General features: G+C 39.9%; 2 pseudogenes; one reads left to right on the forward strand and one right to left on the reverse strand.

Moving 5' to 3' along the window:
- The first annotated feature begins 2,098 nt into the window (after nt 1-2,098).
- Nucleotides 2,099-8,510, forward strand: LOC125010625 (annotated as a pseudogene).
- Nucleotides 8,511-10,515: 2,005 nt separating this feature from the next.
- Nucleotides 10,516-14,060, reverse strand: LOC125011018 (annotated as a pseudogene).
- Between the last annotated feature and the right edge of the window lie 1,648 nt (nt 14,061-15,708).

Raw genomic sequence — 15,708 nt, forward strand, 5'->3', positions numbered from 1 at the left:
ATTTTAAAATGAATAAATATTTTTTTTCAAACTACATTATGTGGTAAAATTATTAATACAAGCTATTTTAAAGTTTGGCAGACTACATTGACCAGAATGCAACGCGCCCCAGCGATGTTTTGTTGTGCATAGAAGTCAACCCCACAGAATCATGGCATTTTGGGCTGCATTTAAGGATCGTCCACCTTATTTTTGTCGTGTTTGGTTCTAAAAATGTATTAAAAGCAAACGCCGGCTCTGATCGCTTACGCAGTTTTGTGTTTTTGTGTTGTTGGTACGATTTGCGCCATGAAAGTAGCAGAATTTCGGTTCATCGATACTCACAACAGGAGTTTACTGGTTAGCTTAGCTGAGTTATTGCCTTTAAACTGCCAGTAGTTGCTGGAGCCAACGATAAAGTTCCTCTACGGGGTTTTAAAACTTTCCCTGGAGAACACACGGCTGCAGAACTCCATTCGAAAATCTGTGAATTTAACGTTTTATTGGTCACTTGAGGTGATTTTAGTCAATAAAATGCTGCTGTGGCTCAGAGAATAAAGGAGGAAGAATGAATGACTCAGAAACAAACTGGATGTCAATTAGAAACTTAAAATGACAGTTTAACAGAGTATTAAGAGGCTGAGGTTAAAAAGTCCTTATTTATGCAACGCATATCAGACGGGATAAATCGAGACATTTTTTTTACTCATACTGTTTTCCAGGCAAGGGAGAAAATATACAAAACTAGAATAAAGACATCTTTCTGTAAATTAGCTGTCTCTTGTTGAAGGAAATGAGAAAGGGAAATGAAAATATGACTTCTAGAAAAAGTGTAATGTCACATGCAATACCTAAATATCTTTTCAATATTTATTATATAGAACAAAACTCCTCTATTATATAATGTTAAGGGTTAATATTACCGGTGGATTTATGTGAATGTTGCCTTGTAGAGTTAATTTTTGCAATTGTGGTATGAAATATTTTTCCTTCACTACATTTGTCAACCTCAGATCTCAACTGTAGTGAAGAAGAAGAGCCACAGTGTGTCTGTATTGCTCCAACTTTTAGCTTCTGGTTTCAGAACGGCAACATACATGACTGTTGCTTTTCGGATCAGTACCCAATCAGACCTCATCTGCAATATGGTAGGACAGACAGAGAGACAGACAGAGAGACAGACAGAGAGACGGACAGACAGAGAGACAGACAGAGAGACGGACAGAGAGACAGACAGACAGAGAGAAAAGAAGGGTCAGTTATTGTGCAAAGTCATGGAAGGAAGTTTGTGCAGGTTCAATATTTGTGTGAACTGTAACTGAACAGTTTTTATTATTATACTTTAAATAAATAGAAAACCAACTGTACTATTCATCGACAACTACGCCTATTTTCTTTTGAAACGTCAAAGTTGGAAGCAAAATTAATTCAAGTTCAACTTATCAGACTATGCCAAAGAATTTCAGATGAATAGAGCAGCAATATATTCAGAACGTGCACCATCCCATAGCACTTAGAAAGTAAACTGAATTAAAACTTGTTATAACCTTTTAGAAATAGTGCGCAATCCTCTGTCACAGTTTACTGGGACGAAGTGAACCGAGCTCCTCCTGCTGCAAAGCATGTAAAGAACAAGAGCAATTTAAAGTGACAGTAAGAAAGTTAATAACATATATATATACATTTACATAAAGATAATAAAGATTTTAAGAGGAAGACTGAGCAAATGAGAAGCACCTAAGTTTGTTTTGTGGAGCTGAGTTCAGGTGAAGCATCTAACTGCTGCCAGAGTCCGGATGTTCAATGGTCTGGCCACATCCGGTGACCGTTTCTAAGACAGACGTCTCATCTGTGGTCTGCAGGCGCTGACGGGACCCGCTAGAAACCACGTGGCCTCGTCTCATGTCACAGCTCGTCCTTGTTGGGCCTCAGCTGCATCAGAGCTCCACTTCTCCCCAGGTTCACCAGAGGATACACCACCACACAAAATGCTTTTCCTCCCAGCTGCTGCTCTGTGCTGTCTGTGTTCAGGTGAGTGTTTCCAACAAACTCCACCTTTAACAAACGCTGTCTCACTAACCTTCATCTATCTGTCTGTGTCTCTACAGCCCTGGTTGCCATGGCAGCAGAGCTGACCCAGGACCAGCCGACGATGACCAGGAAAACTGGTGAAACCATTTCCTTGGGGTGCACGGGTGTTGACCAATGCGACAACAACTTTGTGTACTGGTACCAGAAAGTGGACAATAAAACATTCACAGCGGTCGCGCGTTTTGATCGCACATGGGAAAAGAAAAGTTCTCGGTTCCCTCATCCTCAAAAGGAATCTTTTGACGTTACAAGAAAGACAAACGGTGGAAACCTGATCATAAAAAACATCATCTCTGCTCACTCAGCCGCCTACTACTGTGCCTGCTGGAAAGGTTCCCACAGCACGAAATGATCCGAGCAGCCTGCACAAAAACCAGCAGGCGAACAGATGTTGGTGACGGGGAGGCAGCAGTAAACCACACACACTACTCACTCAGTAGAATAGTCTGATTTGACGGGTTTGTATCAGAGAGAGACGTAGCTAGGACACCAGGCTGACACAAAGCGTGTGTTTGGTGAATAGCAGTAAAAAGGGCTAAGCTAATGTCTCTGTGGTTGAAAGTCACACTGTTAGGGACAGAACAGAAAAACAGAAGACAAAGGTGTAAAATGTAAAAAAGGGTTATATACTCTTAGGACTAGTCCAGAACAGAAACAAGGGGGAAACTTGACCAACAGGTTAACAATTAACAATCAACACAATCAGTTAGCTAAATTCTCAATTGTCACATCTCTCCTAAATACATCACTGATCTCTTCCTGTAGTTCTTAAAGTACTGCGACAGCAAAGAGCCTTTTTTCTTTTTTTGCCATTTGATGCGTCATCACCTTCTACAGAATTTAAGTTTAAGAAGACAGTAAGTCCAGTAGGTCTAAATCTAGTTTTCATTCTCGTCTTGTGGATGTTCCAGCGTCACTGTTTACAGATTCTTCTGCTGAGAGTGATTTGTTTTCTCCTCCTCCTCCTGATTCCTGACTTTACGTTTAGTTTGGAGGCCACTCTTAGTATGTTTGTGAGAAGGCGCCTGAATCCAGCACATTCGTTTATTTTTGTCACTGTGCCCCACCCCTCCAGAACATTTCAATAAAAACATTTGCATATTAATATAGCCCAGACAAATAAAATGCATCATCTATGCAGTTATGAAAATTTAGAGTTTGACAATTCATTTTCCCCCCTGAATCATATGAATTTATTTTAGTAAATGTGTTTTATATACAGTCAAACATGTTTAGAGGAGACGTATGACTGAGCTCTGGTTCTGACAACAAACCACACGTGAAGCTTCACTCTGCTGATTGTTCCCATGTTAGTTTAGGCTGGGACAGGGTCCAGCTCTTTTGTCTCGTGAAGCTCTCAGCTCCACATACTGTACAAGAACCAGCCATAACATCATGTCCAACTCCTTATTATTGTGCATGTCCCTCTTTGGCACTCCATCAGGACTCTGACGCTGTGCTGTTGTATCTGGCACCAGGACGTCTCCATGGATCAGTCTTGTCTGGGTCATTCCTGAACCTCTGAAACAAGCCATCAGGGAATAACGCTTCCATGAGAATTTGGACACGTTTGTTAAAGTACCACATGAGTGGAAGGACCCAGTGTCTCGTCATCACCACCACACTGCCTCCACCGGCTTGTCCTCCTCCCATAATGCTGTGCATTGTGCATGATGTAAAAGACATCATGATCCATCTCCTTCCTTCCACTGTGACTCATTGGTTCATGATGCTGAGATGAAACACATTTAAACAGCTTTATTTAAAGAAAGAACAGTGTCAAAAACGCTTGTTGAATCTGAGGCAGCCTCTGGTACCAGGTGTAGAATCCCCTCTCGTTCAGCTCTAACATCCTCCTGATGATCCTCTTCCTATCCCTCCTTTATTTCTGGGTTTGTTAATTATGTTCATTGCTCAAAGGTTAAAATGTCTATAACACAGTTACTACTGATAATAACTGCTCTGTATAATCAAACATCCTTCACTTTCCTCCCAGGGTGCGTGGACCTGTTTGATACGTATCTACTGTTACCAAGTGATGTTTCCTTCCTTCTCGTGTCCGGACCGTCTGATGACTGAATGTGTGATGTACGGGGTCAAGCTCTCCTTTCATTTAATTTGTTAATAATTGTGGAGTTTGTGGAGAAGAGAAAACATAAATAAGGAGAGTGTTGGAGCTGAACGAGGTTGCCTCAGATTGGGCATGAGTTCTTCTAACGAGGCTTTTTTGAATGCAGGAGAAGACGTGTCAGCGGGGAATCACTTCTTTTCATCGACGCGTCAGTACACAACAGCTTCCATCAGAGGTCAGAGGTCAGAGGTCAGCATGGACACCATGACCAGTCTGAGACTCCTTCCTATCAATACCGGCATCAACTACTTCAGGGGTTTGTTGGCTGGGACTACAAGAGCCAGCCTTCCCTGGGGGGCCGTCCCACAGACCAATAGAGGCTCACACCCCCAGACTCATAAACAGTTTCCATCCAAAAGCAATAAATGAGCTAAATGACTCTGGACTGTACAATCTGATCAATACCTGACAACACTGCTGCATCAAAACTCTACCTGAGTTCATCGGTTTATTAGTGTTGAGCTGCTGCTGTGTGTTGTTGTAGTGTTTTTCCTTAAAGGTAGCGTCCTCCTTGTCTCTAGCCTCACTGCTAAGTCTCAACAACTTATCGTGTGTATATGGGTGTGAGTGTGTGTGTGTCTGTTTTGTTTTTATTTGAGAAGCGCTTTTGTGTTGCATTTTCTTTTTTGCACGAAAAGTGCGACATAAAAAAAGTGTGATTTGGTTTTGATTTGATTTGATTTATTGTTTATAATGGAAGATAAGACCGGATGACTTTAATTCTCGATGTACTCCCTGTTCTCACACACACACACACACACATACATACACACACACACACACACACACACACACACACACACACACCTATGTTCCTATCTTTGTGAGGACCTTTTCTTGACATGGTGCACTCCCTGGCCCCCATCCCAACCATCTCCACTAACCCTGTGATTTCTGTCCTGAAACCAGGTCCGTGCATGTGACACTAAACTCAGGAACCAGGAACTTACACCTGATCAAAACTTCACAGTCACAACAACGACGCGTCTCTGTCCTCTGGTTTTTATTAAGCCCTGCGGGACACTAACGTGGGGAGGGAGACATGTTGTCTTGCCACCGAAGACTTCAGACAAAAATCCCGAAAATGCAGAAAACAACGAGGTAAAGTTCACGCGTGGTTTATTAAAGATCTCATTGTAGTCAGACCCTCCTGGAAATGAAACGTGATCCTGCTTCCTCAGCAGGAACCTCAGCAGAGCAGCTCACAGGTTTTTGTATCGGTCTGTTTCACCGTGAGAGGATCCAACGACACCAACAGCTACCTGATCTTTGGCTCTGGAACCACGCTCTATGTTTCAGGTACGAATCCGAGTCCTTCTGGTTTCATTCGTCTGAATTTACCGTAAAAGTTCTCGGGTCCGTCTGCGTTCAAGTGTCAGTTTTGTAAAAAAACAAAACAAAACAACAACAACAACAACAAAACACATTAAATATAAAATTTACTTTTTAAAGAAAAGTAGACACATCGTATGATTAAGATGAGAGTGAAACCTGTTTTGTTCGCGTCAGCAGTTTAATAAATCTTTAAACCGGGTTTCTTCTCTTCTCTTCTCTTCTCTTCTCTTCTCTTCTCTTCTCTTCTCTTCTCTTCTCTTCTCTTCTCTTCTCTTCTCTTCTCTTCTCTTATATTATATTATATTATATTATATTATATTATATTATATTATATTATATTATATTATATTATATTATATTATATTTAACATGTAGTCGTTCTTTCGTCGATATAAAGTCTCCTGTTAATTAATTTTAATTTATGACACGGACCCGATGACGTTTCAGATTCAGACTGAAATTCTTTCTAATTAAATGTAATATTTAATTAAATGAATGAATTACATTTTTGTGGTGGTTGTGGCATCGTGCTCTTCTTAGTCATTAGATATTCGAGGTTAAATGCGATTTCAGGGTTTTATGATCGTAAAACACGTGTCTCCGTGTTGTACTGTAGCTGTGTAGCTGTGACGTATATTTACATCTGAATATGTACAATTCGGATTAATGTCATAATTTGGTGAATGTATTGAATATTAAGAAATATATATTAGGTAGGTCTGGATTGTCCGTTTATATAGATGATGTAGGCTATAAATCTGATTAACTATAAACTCATTTTCAATAATACCGTTGTAATTATAATTCTAAGTAAAATCAATGTGTCTGTATAGATACTTATAAAAGTTATAAAAATATAACACGCGTGATTTTATTTACATGATAACGTCTTTTTTTCTATATCGGAAAATGTCATCCGCTCATTTAAACCTGTTCCTTCGACATTTGTGTTTTCATTTATTTTATTAATCGGTTTTTGTTCTGTTTCAGCACAACCGATTTTAAATTATATTTAATGATGAAACTCATAAATATAATAATTTCAACTTGTTTAAAGTATAAAATGACAGAGAAGCTGCAGCCGGAGTCAAGACGAGACAAGAGGAGGCAAATAACCTCAAATAATAATAATAATAATAATAATAATAATAATAATAATAATAATAATAATAATAATAATAATAATAATAACAACAATAACAACAATAATAATAATAAATAAAAAGACGTTTTCTGGGTTAAACTAAACTAAAAGAAGAAATAGCCCCTGAGATCAATGCTTCTGTTACGACTCAGTTTGAACTGAACAGTTCACTTTAACGTCACTAAAAATAAATAAATAAATAAATAAATAAATAGAACACAGAGTGTACCAGTGTGAAGAACAAAGAAGATATAGGCAATAAGAATAAGTTATTCATCATTGTTGCCTTTTCTAGGCTCCACATAGCTTAGTCTACCAGGGGCTTCAAACATGCGGCCTGGGGGCCAAAATCAGCGCACCCACCAGAGGGTCAGATTCCAGGCATTAGCTGCACTTTTTCTATTAAATCCAACTATTATTCCAAACTGTTCCACTAGCACAACTGTTTCAGTCGGAGTCGTGGACATCGAGGAACCAGAACTCAGCTGTAGTCAACACTATGAGCTGAAAATGCACTTATTTTCCTTAAGCTTCTCAGGTTGTTCTTAAAATGTTTGTTTGTAAAAGGACAGTTCATTAAATGGGAACGTTTTTAAATAAGTCGTATTTAGGTTATCATCTCATACAGTACTCGATACATCTCTTTGCTTCACATTGAATGTCACCGGAAGTGGTTTTAATTCTTTTAATTGTTACTTTCATTGTCTTTGACATATATTTAAACTCCTTTTCTTTCACATATCATACATTTTGGAATATGAACATTTTGTGCCATGTGATGGTGAATGTGTGTGTGTGTGTGTGTGTGTGTGTGTGTGTGTGTGTGTGTGTGTGTGTGTGTGTGTGCTGTCAAACTTCAGATGAGCAGGTAGTGAAGCCCGTGGTGAGCGTGTACCCAGCAGCATCCAGAGCCCACCTGGAGGGGAAGAGCTCTCTGCTGTGTCTGGCCTCACACATGTTTCCTCCTGAGGTCAAGTTCTCCTGGAAAAGACAGAAGGAGGGCGGCTCTCTGGAGGAGCTGACCCCTGCTGAGGGAGAGCAGCTGGAGCTCAGAGAGTCGGGAATCAGAGCCTCCATCCGGCTGCTGCAAGGGGACGATGTGCACGAGTACAGATACCAGTGCTCCGTCGAGCACGAGGGAGACACAGTGGAGGCCAAAGTGCTACAAGGTAATGAAGGCTTGGTGACTGTGGGATTCAGGCAGCAAAGAATCTTAAGGTCGCTGACACTCTTTTATTCATTTTTCTTTCACAGAAGTGCCTGTGCCTCCTCCTCCACCTCCACTTCCTGCTCCACCGGCCGCTGCCCCACACTGGTACAAAGAGAGGCTCTTCTGCTTCACACTACACACTGCTGATAGTGAAGAGTCTGGTGTACTGCTGTGGACTCTCTCTGCTGATGAGCCTCAGGAACAAGGGACCGTCCACCAGCTCCACACATGCTGACTGACTGTTTTCTGCAGCAGCTTCTCCCTCACACCGGTCAAACAGCCACACATCAACAAATCAGTTCCTCACAGCACATGAACAGAAGCCTAACAGCCTTGATAGCCTAATCTATCATCTGTCCATTCAGCATTAGAGGGAGCAGGTCACTGGTTTTTAGAATTTACTGATGTCTTTAATTCAGCTTCACAAGGCGGATGAGTAAAACTCTGTATCTGAGACTCTGAATGTTAACAGATGAATGAATGAGCTGAAAATAACAAATTATCATTACGCAGAAACAACACGCTGATGTATCAAACTATATATGATGTAATTAAAGAATCTTTGTCTTTTTTAACATATGACATATTTTTTATACAATAAAACAAAACGTTGAACGTCTCTTGACGTGTTTTTTGCTTTAAAAGCCGTTTCAGCAAAAAGGGCTTTTTTTTTTTAGCTGCAATACTTTTATCATCTCTTCCTGTTTTTTGTGCAATGCTCAGTTTTTATTCAATGAAATAAAATAACAAGACTATTTGAGATTTCTCTCTCTGTTTTTGTCAAAGTAAATCTATCTCAGTGTTTTCTTATGATCTGAGTATCGGGGTCTTTTCATCTGCAGAGAAACTTGTAAAAAGTTGCAAAACAAGAAATAATATGAATAAAATAGATGGCTACTCAATATTTAATGAAAAGAAATAAGAAACAACTTGAGCCACTTTATTTCTGATGACAAGTTCAACAGAAGCTTAGAATTAATTCCAGAATTCACTTCTTTATATATATATATAACTTTAAAATGTTCTTTTTTTCCTGCTTTAGGTGAAATCTTGATGTTTCAAACATGAATTAATGATAATTTAGATATAATCATTTACAATAACCACTCCTTTAAATGTAGAAATCATTATTCCACAGAAGATTGTTCATGTTTTCAGTTCATTCATATTTTTTATGTTGACCAGATAAATGTAAAGTCCTAATCAGACCTTGGTATCTGTTACACTGTGACATAATGAAGTTATTCAGTCGACTTTATTTCCTGAGATTAGATTCACAGTTTGTTTCACAGCTGACTGAGAGGAGCTAGGTCAGATGGTTTGATGATTTCTGGGTGAAACTGCTTTAACTCCACAGCTCTGGAGGAACATTTATTAATGAAATGTAATAAAAAGTAAAAGTAGGTCAGAATCATTGTTGTCGGACGACTCGGTGGAAATAAGAGGCTACGTGGTAGGAGGAGAGGAGCTCACACATGTGTTCAGCAGCCGATATGAATCGGTCCTCAGTGGTTATTAGGACAGAAAACAAACTGCTGACAGCCAATCAGACTTCCTTCCTGCAGCAGACGGGCTGTGTGGGTTTGTGCTCTGCAGCCTCCACACCGTTAGCTGTGGCTTTTCACTTTAATGACACAATGACAGTTTCACCACCAGCTCTGGTTAAAGAATCTTTAAAGGAAGCACCTGTGTTCTTCATCTGAGAGAGAAACACATTTACATTTATTATTATAAATACATGTGTTTTTGCCGTTAAATAGAACTAATTATTTTATTGTGTTGTGTTTAAAATCTTCCATCCTTTTATAAATGTCTCCTCTCTGATAAATAGAACTTTAAAGAAGTTTAAAGTTTTTACCTGTAAAGTGTTTAAATTGATCCTGTGAGAGGATTTTCAGCTTCTATTCGAAACAATAATGCTTCCTGTTGTTGTGTTGTCATTAATCAGAACAGAACACAAGCCTCAGTGAGACAGAGACACAAACCCATGAGACAAACAAGTCATGCTGTTGTTGTGAAGCAGGCGTCCATGTTGGTTCACCTCCAGTCTCATTAGTTCACTGAGTTCTAGTTGGAAGAAAAAGTCTGAACGTCCCAATCACTTTAAATGTATCATGAGTTGACCTCATTAACCACTGAGACACATTTCTCATGGAAATTCTCTTCAAGCTTCATTTTCTCTCAGTGCATCAGTCTGTGCTTCATTCACAGGGTTCATAGACGTCACATCCAGGAACTGGAAGCAGCTTGTTACTTTATTCACTGACGTCCAAACTCTAAAGTTCAAGTGTTTGACTTGTTTTGTTAAGACACATAAAAATCAGTTGATGAAAACCAGACTCTGGGATTGTGTCGGTTTCTCGTGTTTATTGAGTGTGTTCCAGTGAAACTAAAGAGCAGCCTGGTGGAGTCTGCATTTATTAGAAAGAAGAAACACAAGAGCAGAAGAAACAGCTGGAAACTGATGATGATTCAGCTTCATTTTCATTATTATACAAGTTAAAAGTGGAAATAAACTAGACGACTAGAGAATGAACATGTCATAAGAGCAGATTTCTATGTGAATATATGTGTTTCTATTTACAGGACGACAATCAACACGTGAATGAACAGATACAGATTACAAAGAAGAACATTTCAACAACATTTCTGAAGACTGATCAAAGTGATGAATGAGATGAAGTGATGAGATGTGATGGAGAGAAAAGAGGAGCAGAAAACAGTCAGTCAGCATGTGTGGAGCTGGTGGACGGTCCCTTGTTTCTGAGGCTCGTCAGCAGAGAGAGTCCACAGCAGTACACCAGACTCTTCACTATCAGCACTGTGTACTGCAGACAGAGCAGCTTCACTTTGTACTGAGAGACATGAGGAACCTCTGAAACAGAAAAGGAGTCAACTGTTTAGAGCTGCAGTGAGAGATTATCTGTATCACTGCTGGACACAGTCACAAAGTTTTCATTACCTTGATTGGAATCGACTGTGCCTCCCTCATGCTCGACGGAGCAGGTGTATTTATATGTGCAGAGATCATCTCTATCCACCAGCTTGATGGAGGCTCTGCGTCCCGACTCTCTGAGCTCCAGCTGCTCTCCCTCAGCAGGGGTCAGATCCTCCAGAGAGCCGCCCTCCTTCTGTCTTTTCCAGGAGAACTTGACCACAGGAGGAAACATGAATGAGGCCAGACACAGCAGGGAGCTCTTCCTCTCCTGGTTGGGTCTGGATGCTGCTGGGTACACGCTCACCACGGGCTTCACTACCTGCTCATCTGAAGTTTGACAGCACACACACATTCACACAGTCAACAGCAGCTCCACAATATTCACTAGTTTTTATCACCTGCTTGTAAATTGAATCATCTTCTTTTCATTTGTCTTTTCTTTGTCTTTTAACTGTGTCATTTTCTAACTGTGTTTTGTATTTGCTGCTGTCTATTTTCACCAGGACTCCCTTAAAAAAGAGCTTCTCAGTCTCAGTGGGATCATTCTGGTTAAAGGAATAAATTATTTACATAATTTCCAAATCCCTGAATTGTGTTTTTCAGTTGTTCATTTGTCATTTCAGTGATTACAATATGTATTGAATATGACACATTTAAGAGCACAGACTTTAATCACTAATAAAACACATCAACATGTTAGTTTGTGTCAGTCATGTTCAAATGTTTAAATACTTTATGCTGATGATGGTGATAAAACTTCATTTAATTTAACATCACATTCACTTTGTGTTTTTTCTTTTTCTATTAACACATCATTAATTAAAGACACATTTACATCATATAAAATAAGTGACAGCGATTAGATCTGACAAGGTTCTAACTTTCAGAAATGATCCAATACAATCGATAGACACTTGAAAAGAATGTGAAATAGTTGAACATCAAATATCATCTTGTTTTCAACAGAATTACTGAGACGATCAAATCCTAAATGTTTGTAACGTCACTAATATTTACAGAAAGAAAGAATGACTTTAGTTGTTCAGTCACATTTCAACATGTTTTCAGAAATGATTGAGCTTTTCTTATGGAACAATGGCTGCAGGATGAATTCTCTACTAATGAGGAAAAAACTAACATGTAAAGCCTGAAGCAGCACAAACTGACTTTAAACACGTTTCAGCTTCTACAATAAAACAAGTGAAGGAAAAGAAATGTTTGTTCTTACCTGTTACATACAGTTTAGTTCCAGAGCCAAAGATGTGGTAGACGTTGCCGCTGTCACACAGTGAAAAAGACTAATACAAAAACCTGTGTGCTGCTGAGAGAGTCAGCTGAGGGGAAGGAGTCACATGAGGAGGAAGGATCATATTTCAGCTCCTTGATGTGTTTCTCTGATTTTCACATCAACACTAGTGTGTTGGTTTAACATCAGTGTCTCACAGCAAGAAGGTTCTAGGTTCTAATCCATTGTCTTGGTCTTTTCTGTGTGGAGTTCCCTTGTTTCTCTCCGTGGTGAGAGAGTCGCCTAAAAGTGTGTCGCCTTCAGATCTTAGTGAGACAAAGCTTCAGAGCTCCTTTGCTTTGAAGTAGTTGTAGATCAGGAAGGTTAACAAAGTGATGGCACAGTTTTCCAAACGTTTGTAGCAAAGACTCTGTGGTAATGGTGACTTCTCCACAACACAGAGGGGCTGCACTTTTTTCTGAATATTTCAGACATCTCCTTCAGTGGGTAATCAATTCACTACTCATACATGCTGGGCCTCAGATAGACTGGAGACCTGTCTGGGGTGGACCCCACCCCTTACCCAGTGAAAGTAAGACAGACTGCAGCCCCCTGCAACCCTCCAGATGAAGTGGTTTCAAAAAATGAATGAATGAATGAATGAATGAATGAATGAATGAACGTTTATTATATGAGAGAGAACAGAAATCACTCAAGATACATTTGGGGACTATTTTACTATACTTCCTGCACACTGAGCATCCAGGGTTAACTTGGTGAACAGGTTGTCTCATTTAAGACCTGGGACCTGACCAGGACAACGTCCTCTCGTATTTACCAGCAAACTCAACAGCGCCTCCACCTACTGAGGAAGCTAAGGAACTTCAGTGTCTTCATCCATGTTTATACTCTGGTTCATCAGTCTCTCATTGAATCCATACTCACCTTCAATATCTCTTCTTGGTACAGCTGGTCTGTGACCAGGAAAACCTCCCTGATCACAAAAGATCCATCTCCCCCCTCCACCACTGCTCTCAGATGCTGCCATCAGGAAAACGCTACAGGGTTCCACTGACCCAGACAAACATTCTTTAAAAAATGTTTCGTCCCACTGCAATAACCACCATGAACAAACACAAACAGACTCATGCTGCTGTTAACAGTATGTATTTCATTCTCTGTTTTATAGTGTTTTTACTTGTAAATGTAATAATATAAAAATAAAAAATAAATTAGCATTCACCTTATTTAAATCTGCTGGAAGGTGTGAAACAACACAAAGTGTTTCTATTAAGAGCACATTAACATTGTGTAGCAGGGATGAATTTTATCCCAGCAGCTGAAATATCTGCTAACAACACGAATAAATCTGATGTCAAATAAATAGTGAGAGCAGGAAAGAAGAATCTCCCTCAGCTCAGTATGTTTGGGACTCTGTCTGAGATGGAGGTGAAATATGTGAACCTGGGCTGTGGTTTACTGCTCTCTTCCTGTCACAAACACTGTTTGACATCTGTTCATCTGTTGGTTTTTGTTCAGGCTTCTCGCATCATTTCTCACTGTGGGTATCATCCTTCAGACAGGAGCAGTAGTAGGAGGCTGAATGATCGACTTTAACTTTCTTTATCTCCAACTCACAAACATCCTGTTTAATTACAGGTGAGAAATCATCTTTCTGAGGATGATTGGAATTTGAACGTATTTCACCATCACTTTTATCAATAAAAAGAATCCAAGTGAATGTTTCCGTTTCTTTCTTCTGGTACCAGTGAATCCAGTTATAATAACACTGTTCAATTCCTTCACATCTGAAGGAGACTGTTTGACCAACTCTCCTGGTCAATGTTAACTGGTCCTGGGTCAGATCTGCTGCCATGGCAACCAGGGCTGTAGAGACACAGACAGATAGATGAAGGTTAGTGAGACAGTGTTTGTTAAAGGTGGAGTTTGTTGGAAACACTCACCTGAACACAGACAGCACAGAGCAGCAGCTGGGAGGAAAAGCATTTTGTGTGGTGGTGTATCCTCTGGTGAACCTGGGGAGAAGTGGAGCTCTGATGCAGCTGAGGCCCAACAAGGACGAGCTGTGACATGAGACGAGGCCACGTGGTTTCTAGCAGGTCCTCAAAGCTCCCATCAGCCCCTGCAGCCCACAGATGAGATGGCTGCTGATGATTGACAGCTCAGATCAAGCTGCTGTGTCCTTTCATGGTCTTGATTTGAATCTGACAGCAGATGAAAAACATCTGGGTCACATGATGCAGAAAGACTAAAAAACATTCATGTTCCCACAAACACATTCAGGTTGGTGGTGACTTTAGTAACACAGACTGTTCTCTGTTGTTGAAGAGATGAGATGAAAATACAAAACCACAAATCCACACAGCTCCTCAACTCTGACTGAACTCTTCAATGTGTTTCACTTCATTCAGTAATGGAAGTGAATTTCTAGTGAATTGAATTCTTTTCCCACTCTGTCTCTCTGTCTATTTCAGCTCAGATGAAAGTTAATTCTCTTTAAAAGCCTTTAAATCATGACATGAACTAATCACTGAAAACTCTGCAAATATAATAATATTATAATCCATGTATTTGTATGATTTTATTTTGTATATTTGACATTTAAAGAGATGAAACCATTAAAAATCCTTCTCAGATCAGGTTTATTGTCTAATATTACTCTACAGCTTTAATATCTCTCAGAACATACAGGAGGAATTTGACAAGTTAAAGAAAAATATCAAATATTTTGACATGTTTGACAATTAGAGACCTGATCAGCTCTGATCATTTTGAAATGAATAAGCAAAGAGAAGCAGCGGCATCCTGTGGAGAGTCACTGAAAGTACAAAGGCATCCAGACGCACAGAGCTGCTGCCTCAGCTCCAGACTCTACGCTCTCTACACTGTCTCTGACTGTGTCTCCACGAGCAAAAACAATGTCACCGTCAAATACACAGAAGACACAACCATCCTGGGATGAGACTTCATACAGAGAACAAATAAATAACATCACCACCTATGGAGAGGACAACAATCTTGTTCTCAACATAGTAAAAACAAAAGAACTCATTCTGGACTTCCAGAGGAAAGCCCCCCTCTGTATCCTCTCAACATCCAGGGGACTGAAGTGGATCAGACAGACAGTCACAAGTTCCTGGTCTTCAGGTGTCAGAAGACCTGAGCTGGGCCACAAACACCAGAGCAACAGTGATGAAGGCCAGACTCAAATGTCAGCCCCTCACCCAGACCTACAGAGGACTCGTTTATAAAGTATTTGCATTGGCTCCCCATGCGCTTCAGCAGGATCATTTTAAGTTTCTTTTAATAGTTTTTAAATGTCTTAATGGTCTTAATGGACCTTCTTATTTGTCTGACCTACTTTTACCGTATCGACCCTCATGAACCCTGAAGTCCTCTGGTACCGGCCTTTTAACCAACCACAAGTTCTATCTAAGACACACAGGGAGGCAGCATTCAGTTATTATGGCCCCGACTGTGGAACAGCTGGAGAAGCTCAGGGCCTCAGAGACTGTTGATACTTTAAAAAAGAGGCTCAAGACTCTAGAATCTTTTTAATTCTTCTTTTAAATTATCTGATTTGATGATTTTATTTCATCCTGATTCTGTTTTATCACAGTTGATTTTTATTCAT

This window comes from Mugil cephalus, chromosome 7, assembly GCF_022458985.1.
Source record: "Mugil cephalus isolate CIBA_MC_2020 chromosome 7, CIBA_Mcephalus_1.1, whole genome shotgun sequence".
Classification (NCBI taxonomy): domain Eukaryota; kingdom Metazoa; phylum Chordata; class Actinopteri; order Mugiliformes; family Mugilidae; genus Mugil; species Mugil cephalus.